The sequence below is a fragment of the Sminthopsis crassicaudata genome, chromosome 4 (genome assembly GCF_048593235.1).
Source record: "Sminthopsis crassicaudata isolate SCR6 chromosome 4, ASM4859323v1, whole genome shotgun sequence".
Classification (NCBI taxonomy): domain Eukaryota; kingdom Metazoa; phylum Chordata; class Mammalia; order Dasyuromorphia; family Dasyuridae; genus Sminthopsis; species Sminthopsis crassicaudata.
The window spans coordinates 317,074,114-317,084,219 of NC_133620.1; the positions used below are offsets into that span (position 1 = coordinate 317,074,114).

A 10,106-nucleotide genomic window follows, 5' to 3' on the forward strand; every position below is an offset into this window, starting at 1 on the left:
TTCTCTCACTTTTACCTCACCTTTTTCACTGAGGAAAAAAGAAGTAAAAGGAAGCCCTTGTAACATAAGTTTGGTAAAGCAAAACAAATCCTCATACTGGCTATGTCCAAAGTGTTTCTCATTTTGCATATGAGTACATCATCTCTCTATGTAGTAATGTATAACATTCTTCAGCTTCCCTCCTCTATGTAGTTGTTTCTCTACCTTGTGCTAGCTTAACATCATGTTCTCAGGTTTTACTTTTTAAGAGTTTGCCTTTGGGAACAAAGAGTTACTTACCTGGCACAAACATCACTGGAATAATGTAGAGAGGGTGATTCAGGACAGGATGATCAAGGAAGGCAATACTCTGAGATTGTATGTTTCATCTTCAGGTCAGAAGATGCTAGAAGGTTGGCGATTCCATATGCTAAAAGACATAGGTTAGATGGATTTTCCTACTGTAAACTATTTTCTAGGCTTATAAAGGTCATGGCAGATATGAAATCTGGCCACAATGAAGAGCCAAATGGTGGTGGCTTTTCTAGCTGTTTGTTGAACTTTGACTCTACCAATTGTTTAGTGTTATCCAGTCCATGGAACTCAGGAAATTCAAGCTAATTTATAAAAGAATGATCATCAGAAGCAGAGCCAAGATGGCAGAAAAAAAAAGCAGTGACTAGCCTGAGTTCTTCCCCCCAGTCCTTCTGAGTGTCTTTTAAAAATGCCATAAAACAGTTCCTAAAGTGACTCACAAGAAGAAGGGATGAAATAATTTTCCAGCCAAAGACAACTTGGAAGGTCTGTAGGAGAGGGCTTTCAGGTAAGAGCTGAACACAGCTAGCATAGGCCATGCCAGCAATACCCCAGCCCTACCAACCAGAAGCAGGTTTTGGGAGCCACTAGATTAGCAGCAGCAGTCCACAGATGAAAGGTTGAACAGCTGAGCAGAAGGAGATTATGGGGAGGTCCCTTTGCTTGCATTAGGGGCAGGACTCTATTGCTTTGTCCATCCTTTGATCCAGATGACATTCCTGGTTGGCAGTCCCAAGGCAAGGAAGAGCATAAGTGTATCAATGTTTGCAGCTGCAATGGAGCTGTGGATCTCATCTAGTGTAGAAAAGAGTGTTTATGTGGATTACTCAGACCAGGAGAGTAGTAAATGCATCTCTCCTTAGATCATACCACCTTGGAAGAACTGGGTTCCTAAGAGGTCCCTAGAAGTATTTTTGAAAATACTTGCACAAAACCCCTGAAGACTGAGACAATATGGCCTCCACAACCTGGAAACAGCTGTATTTTAACAGATTTTTAAGTTGAGAAATAAACTGAAAAAAATGAGCTAGGGAAAAAATTCTGATCATTGAAAGTTATTATGGTAACAAGAAAGAGCAAAACAAACACTCAGAAGATAACAAAGTCAAAACTCTACCATCCAAAGCCACCAAGAAAAATGTGCTTTTAAAAATCAAATAAGAGAGAGAGGAGGAAAAAATGGGAAGAGAAATGAGAGTGATGCAAGAAAATCATGAAAAAAAGAGTCAACACTTTGGTAAAAAGGAGACAAAAAACACCTTAAAAAGTAGGCAACAATTACTAGCTACGTGACCCTGGACAAGTCACTTAATCCTAACTGCCACAATACACACATCCACCACAATAGAATTGACCTAATGGCAAAGGAGTTTACAAAAGCTCCCTAAAGAAAATAATTCCTTAAAAATTAGAATTGAGCAAATAGAAGCTAATAACTTTATGAAAAATCAAGAAGCAACAAAACCAAATCAAAAGAATGAAAAAAAGAAAATAGAAGATGATGTGAAATGTTTCTTTAGAAAAACAATTGACCTGGAAAAAGATCCAGGAAAGGTAATTTTAAAAGTATTGGTTTACCTAAAAGCCATGATCAAAAAAAGAAGCTAGATATCATCCTTCAAGAAATTATCAAGAGAAACTGCCTTAACTGAAACTGAAAAGACCAGAGTTAAATAGAAAATTAGATTTTAAAATACAAGACTCAAAAAAAAAAAAAAGCATCAAAAAGTAATCAGGAAAGAGAAATCATAGAGGGCTATTGGAAGATGATACTTGTAATTAAAAAACTTTCTCACTATTAGGGCAGTTAGGATCATATGTAGACAGAGGGCACAAGTATAAATATAGAGGGATGATATTTTAAAAAATAAAATTAAGTGAGAAAGTGGAATGTACTGGTAGAAAAAAAGGAGGTAAAATGAAGGCATAAAAGAGGCAAGAAAAATTATTTTACATTGAAGAGGAAGATTGGCTCAAAGAGGGAATAATACATATTCAAATGAATATAGAATTTGCCTACTTACATGAAAGTAGGACAGGAAGGGAATAAGAGAAGGGGATGTTTGTGATAATAGGGAGGAAAGATTCAGAAGCAAAAAAACTCTTGAGGAACAAGGTGAAAGAAAAAAGAATGGAATAAACAGGGAGAGATTAGGATGGAGGGAAATATATTTAGCAACTGTAACTGAAAAAAATTTTAAGGCAAGTTTCTCTTATAAAGGCCTCACTTTTCAAATATATAGAGAACTGAATCAGATTTATAAAAAGCCATTTTCCTGTTGATAAATGATAATTGATACTAAGTTTTTAGATGAAGTAATCAAAGTTATCTATAGCCATATAAAAAGGTTCTCTAAATTGCTATTGGAGGAATGCAAATTGAAACAATTCTGAAATACTACCTCATATCTATTAGACTGGCTAATAGAAAAGTAGAATGACAAATATTGGAAGGGGATGTGGGGAAAATGAGACTTAAGTGCACTATTGGTGGAGTTGTGAACTGATCAACCATTCTTTAGAGCAATTTGGAATTATGCCCACAGGGTTATAAAACTGTGTATACCCTTTGACTTAGCAATGCCACTAGTAGGTCTATATCCAAAAAGGTAAAGAACAAAAGAGAAAAGGATCTACATAAAGTACTACTCTTTTCTAGTGGCAAAGAGAGTTGGGCATTGATGGGATGCCCATCAGTTAGGAAATGGCTGAATAAATTGTGCTATAAGAAATGATGAGTAGGATACTCTTAGAAAAAGCTGGAAAGACTTAATGAACTGATGCCCAGTAAAATGCAGTGTGTACAAAGTAACAGCAATATTGTAAAACGATCAACTGTGAATCACTTGAATATTCTCAGCACACAGTGATTAAGACAACTCTGAAGGACATAGGATGAAAAATGCCCTCTATCCCCAGAGAAAGAACTTAGGGAGTTTGATGCAAATTGAATCAAAAATTTTTTTAAAAATTTTTTTTCTTGAAGTTTTTGGAATATATATATATATATATATATATGGTCTGTGTTTTCTTTCAGGCACATGTGTGGCCTGTATCAAATTGCTTGCCTCCTCAGTGAGGCATGGAGAGGAGGAAGGAAGGAAAAGAATTTGGAACTCAAAAGATTTAAAAACTTATGTTAAACTGTTTTCACATGTAATTGGGGAAAAACAAAATACTAAATGAAATTTAAAAAATAAAATAATCATAATCAGTTGTCATTTGATATTCAGTTGTTTGTAAGAAAAGATAATTTGAATTAAATTTCTGCTGTTGTTTGTTACTGAAGGAAGGGAAATTTTATCCTATTATTAGGTGTTTCAAACATACTGTGCATAAGGTATAATCTTAATTAGATCAATCAATCAAAAAGCAGTACAACATTTGTTCAGTCAGCAAATAGCAAAAGCACTATACTATCAAGCTCTTGGGATACAAAGATTAAAAAAAAAAAAAAACCAGACAAAATATGACATGCATATGTACAACCAAGACTGATTCTATCCTGGAGCAACCTTGATAATTAAGACCAATATGACAATTTTTTTTTTAAAGTCACAAAGACATTTATAAGGGAGAATGTTATAGCATGTAAAACAGATGTCACTGTTTAAGCACATAACACATAAAAGCTACAAAATGTAAATCCCTTGACATTTTTTATATTATTGCTTAATTCATTCCTTCTTTAAACCCCCCAAAATGTAGAGCTTTGCCAAGTCAAATTGAAGCAGAGCTCAGAGCAATTTGATTTTCTCCATGTTTAAACAAGTAAAATATGTTGGCTTCTGTAACTACGGTTTGGTTTTTATCAAGTATAATATGGCAGTGTTGTTAGTTCGTGTCCAGCCTTTTATAACTTCATTTAGGATTTTCTTGGCAAAGCAAGTAGAATGATTTGCATTCTACTTCTCCAGCTCATTTTACAGATGAGAAAACTGAGGCAAGTAGTGACTTGTCCCGGATCATATAGCCAGTAAGTGTCTAAGGTCAGATTTGAATTCCAGAAGATGAGTCTCACTAACATTAAGCAACTTTAGAATTTATAAAGATGCTCCTTGAAATTCCCTGATCTCCCAAATCCTTAGCCATCCCATTACCTACACCTTTATTTTACCTCAGCTACACACAGGGATGGACATACCAGATCTCACCATTACTTATAAGTGTTCTATTTCCCTAATTGGAAATCATGATATTACCTTATCATCTGACCATAACTTCCTATATCATTTCATTTCTTGTCAATTTATTCTTTTTAAAATAAATTTTTATTAGATTTTTATTTTCAAATCATATGCATGGATAATTTTTCAACATTGATTCTTGCATTTCAATTTTTTCTCTCCTTTCCCTCCACCTCCTCCCCAGATGGTAAGTAATCTATGTTAAACATGTTAAAGAATATAATTAAATCCAATATATGTATACGTATTTATACAATTATCATGCTGCACAAGAAAAATCACAACAAAAAGTTAAAAAAAAAAAAAAAAGAAACAAAATTCAAGCAAACAACAAAAAGAGTGAAAATTTTATGTTGTGATCCACATTTAGGTCTCATAGTTGGATGCCAATGGTTCTCTTCTATCACAAGATCATTGGAACCGGCCTCAATCATCTCACTTTTGAAAAGAACCACATCCATCAGATTTAATCTTCATATATTCTTGTTGCCAGATACAATGATATCCCAGTTCTGCTCATTTCACTCAACATCAGTTCACGTAAGTCTCTCCAGGCCTCTCTGAAATCATCCTGTTAGTCATTTCTTATAGAACAATAATATTCCATATAATTCATAGATCATAATTTATGCAGCCATTCTCCAATTGATGGGCATCCACTCAGTTTCCAGTTCCTTTGCCACTACAAGAAGGATTGCCACAAACATTTTTGTATGTGTGGGTCCCTTTCCCTCCTTTAAGAGGAACACTCACAGTAAGAACACTGCTAGATCAAAGGTTGGACAGTTCCAAATTGCTGTCCAGAATGATCCAACGATCAGTTCACAACTTCACCAACAATGTATTTGTATCCCAGTTTTCCCATATACCCTACAACATTGGTCATTATCTTTTCCTGTCATAGCCAATCTGAGAGATGTGTAGTGGTATCTCAGAGTTGTCTTAATTTGCACTTCTCTGATCAATATTGATTTGGAACACCTTTTCATACCACTAGAATGGTTTCAATTTCTTCATTGAAAATTGTTCATATCCTTTGACCATTTATCAATTGGAGAATGGCTTGAATTCTTTTAAACTTGAGTCAGTTCTCTATGTATTTTAGAAATGAAGCCTCTATGAGAACCTTTAAATGTAAAAATGTTTTCCCAATTTATTGCTTCCCTTCTAATTTTGTCTGCATTGGTTTTGTTTGTGCAAAAACTTTTTAACTTAATATAATCAAAATTATCTATTTTGTGTTCAGTAATGTACTCTAGTTCTTCTTTGGCCACAAATTCCTTCCTTCTTCACAGATCTGAGAAGTAAACTATTCTTTGTTCTTCTAATTTGCTTATATCACTCTATCTAGATCAGGAACCCATTTCAACCTTATCTTGGTATACAGTGTTAGGTGTGGGTCAATGCCTAGTTTCTCCTATATTAATTTCCAACTTTCCCTGCATTTTTTGTCAAATAGTGAGTTCTTTTTCCAAAAGCTGAGGTCTTTGAGTTTATCAAATACTAGATTACTGTAGTCATTGACTATTTTGTCCTGTGAACCTAACCTATTCCATTGATCAACTACTTTATTTCTTAGCTACTACCAAATATTTTTTTAATTATTTTTTTATTATAGCTTTTTATTTACAAGACATATGCATGGGTAATTTTTCAACACTGATCCTTGCAAAACCTTCTGTTCCAACTTTTCCCCTCTTTCCCCCCACCTCCTCCACTAAATGTAGGCAAGTAGATCAATACATGTTAAATATGTTAAAGTATATGCTAAATACAATATACGTATACATATTTATACAGTTATTTTGCTGCACAAGAAAAATCAGATTTAGAAATAAGAGTACAAAATGTTTTTGAAGACCGCTGCTTTATAATATAATTTTAGGTCTGGCACACCTTTATTTTCATTAATTCTCTTGAAATTCTTGATCTTTTGTTCTTCCAGATGAACTTTGTTATTATTTTTTCTAGATCTGTAAAATAATTTCTAGAGAGTTTGATTGATATGGCACTGAATAAGTAGGTTAATTTATGTAGTATTGTCATTTTTATTATATTTACTCAGCCTAACCATGAGCACTTGAAAATTTTCAATTGATTAGATCTGACTTTATTTGTATGAAGTGTTTTGTAGTTGTGTTCATTAAAATAAATTTTAAAAAATTATCTAGTATTTTTTTCTTTCACCTCCACTTGCTAGAAAAAGAAAAAAAGGAAAAAAGAAAAAGAAGAGATAAGAAGGAATGAGGAAAAAAGGAAGCTGAATATGTATCATGTAAGTATAGTCAAGCAAAATAATTCCTTATTAATCAAGTACAAAAACTTCCTATTCTCCATCATCTTTCTTTCATGAAGTGAGCAATATTCTTCATTTATTCTCTGAGATCATGGTTGACTATTTAGTTGATCAAGGTTCATAAGTAAATATTTTACCCTTATCAAGATCTCCAATTCCTCTATCCTAGGCCAATAATCCTACTCTTAGTTTACCTTCCTCTCCAATTTTAATCCAATAGCCATTTCAACTCAATTGTTCTCTGGAAGCCCTTGTTGGTTCTTCCAATTATGATTTAAGTCTTGCCAAATCTCAGTCCTGGATTACTCCTAACATATGTCCACTCCTTTTTAACTCATAAACTACTGAATAAAAAGGAAGTCATACAACTATGCTGACCAAGCACATTATAGATTCATGCTACCAAACTCTTATTGCATCAAGGTGTTCCTTTTATTCTTCCTTAATTGATTTCCTATCTCATTTTCCACTGAAGCTATACCAAATCTCACATTTCCCCATGCCTCCCCATTTGCCTTTTAGTTGAGGTCTTTTACTATACGAAAATTGAGGCCATTCAATGTGAGCTCCATGACATCATCTTCTCAAACTCTTGCTCTCTTTCTCCCAGCCTCTGACAAAGAAACAATTTTTGTCTTTGCCAAATGTACCCTTGGTCCCATTCTCATCTTCTCCAGAAGATTCCATAGGGCTGCTAGGTGGCATGATGGATAGGGTGTTGTTCCAGAGGTCAAGAAATTTCCTCTACCTCAGTTCGAATCTAGCTTAGTCACTTAGTAGTTGTGTGAGCCTGGGCAAGTCATTTAACCCTATTTGCCTCAGTTTCCTCATCTGTAAAGTGGGATGAATAAGGAAACAGTAAACCAGTATCTCTTTCAAGAAAACCCCAAATGGGGAAACAAAGGGTCAGACACAACTAAACGAATAACAAAAAGGTTTCATCCTTAAGTCATCACCTCTCTTGACCTATTTCCTCATTATTTCCTGATTGCCTTCAAAGATGCATTAGTCTCCTTATCCTTAAAAACAAAAAATCTTCAATAGACTACATCTCCTCAAGCCTTTTCCTACTCCCCCTTTCTCCTAGACAAACTCAGAAAATATTCTATACTTGCTACATTGACTTCCTCTCTTTCCTGTTTGAAATCCTGATTCTGACCTTTTCACTCACTTTCTCAAGTTACCAACGATCTCTTAATTGTCAAATTTGATAGTCTTGCCCTATCAGCTGTATTTGATACTGTGGACCACATTTTCCTGGGAATTCTTTCTCCTCTAGATTTTCCTGATGCTACTCTCTCATAATTCTCATCATACCTGATAGCCTCTCTACTGGCTTATCATCTAAATTGTGCCCTTCACTGGGAGCCTTTTCCAAAGTTCTGTCCTCTAAAAAGTTCTTTTAGAATCCCACATTAACCACAGCTTATCGGACATTTCAAACTAGATAAATAATCCAGAGTCACCTCAAACTCAACATGTCCAAACCTGAACTCATTCTCCTATTTCTATCAACTACAGTTTTTCTGATCATGCAAGTTTTTTTTCATAATCTTTAGCATTGTCCTGAATTCCTTATTCTTCCCTCACCTCATATATCTAGTCAGTTGTCTCGCCCATTAGCTCCTTTTGAATCATGATTGTATTATTATATAGATACTTGTATCTAGGAGTATACTGGTAAATGTTTAGTAACCAAGCATCTGGAGGGGAAAAAGATACATACAAAGCATCTTAAGTTTAATCTTTATTATTAACATTTTCTCCATCACTTTCTTAAATCTAGAAATAAAACTATTTAAATAAAATTTACATAAAAACCAAGACATCACCCTTATGACGTCATTGATCCTCTTCAAGAACTAAGAACAAACAACAAATCAAGCCTTAATTTATAGCATTTGCCTATTTCTGAGATGCAAATGTTCATACTGAAATTTTTAATTTCTCAGACTGGGTCAAGCTAGTTCCAGTATACTTTTGCTTGTATTGCTCATGAACAGCACAATATCTAGAATGTGGAAAGCATTTAATAAATGATTTTTGTTTGACTGATTATCCTATTGCCAATGAGGAGCTCTTGAATATTAAAAATATATATATCTTGTATTAACAAAATAGATCTCCCCAAAAAGTACTAATAGTTCTTCCACAAGATACATACTCTGAAAACAGTAAAGCACAATCACATAAGTGATTATAACTCATAATACTGTCACTTTCTACTTTTATAGTTTACCCCATGAACGAGAAAGATGTGCACTTTAACTTTAATCATTTAACACTATCAAAGAAAAAGATTAATACTGTAGCCTGCAAAATAGCTTTCCAAAAAAACATTTATATTAATTCATCATTCTTCTAATCCAAGCATATTTCTTAGAGGGAGAAATGTCCAAATCCTCATGCCCTTAGACATCTGTCTAACATAGAGTGTACATGCAAGAAGCTTGAGAGAATGATCTCTCACTCTGCTCCCTGTTGACTTGCAAGTAAGGGGGATTGCTTTGAAATGCAAGGTTGAAGTAAAGCTAGCTGCTTCTACCTGTCTAGTTGATGGTGCTTCCATTTCTTTCCCAACCTTAGGTGAATGAGTTTTCTGAAAGGAGATCATCCAGGCAACCAGCAAGACCTGAAGATCCATCAAAACCATCCAAAAGAAGCTGCCAGCAATTATAACTGGCATTAGCAACAGCTAAGTTAACAAGAAGTCAGTGCAGCAGCTGAATGACCTGATAAATGAAGTCTAACGATAGGTTAATCCATAAGCTGATGCCAAACCCTACATGGGGGCAGAGGGATGGAGGAATCTATTGCTAATGACATTATCACAAAGCAAATTTGGTATAGAGAATGAGAGAAAAGAACTTTCAGAGCTAGGAGTATTATGGTAACCTTAGACTTTACCTACTCCCTATATACATGCCTCATTACTATTATGCTCTACATTTGTACTTATTCTCCCTAGGAACCATGTGTATGCAGAGGGGTCAGTGTACTCTTTGTTTAGAAGGATGTTTTGTAATTTGCTATACCTTCTCAGTAATTGTCCCTTTGTAAAAGCTAATTGTTATACATTGGTTAGTATCAGGGAAGACAGGATCAAAGCTTGTTGAAATAGCTAAAACTATTCTATTAAGTAAATTTAAATTGAATCTTAGGGCTATTCCATAGAATGAAAGGAAAAGTAGTTATCTCCCTTCTGGGACTCTAATCTATCAGGGCTGTTCAAGTTTAAAGAGTTAATTCTGGGCAGGGTGTGTTATACTTATCTAATATTCCATTGATCTAATTTTCTATTTTTTATTTAATACCATAGGGAGATTAAA

At 34.4% G+C, this 10,106-nt stretch overlaps 1 long non-coding RNA gene across 1 annotated transcript; it reads left to right on the forward strand.

Annotated features, from left to right (window-relative positions):
• The first annotated feature begins 4,912 nt into the window (after nt 1-4,912).
• On the forward strand, nt 4,913-9,475 carry LOC141538670 (uncharacterized). The gene is made up of 3 exons (XR_012481098.1): nt 4,913-5,021; nt 6,682-6,756; nt 9,364-9,475. It is a non-coding gene; the product is annotated as an uncharacterized LOC141538670 (long non-coding RNA).
• Nucleotides 9,476-10,106: the final 631 nt, after the last annotated feature.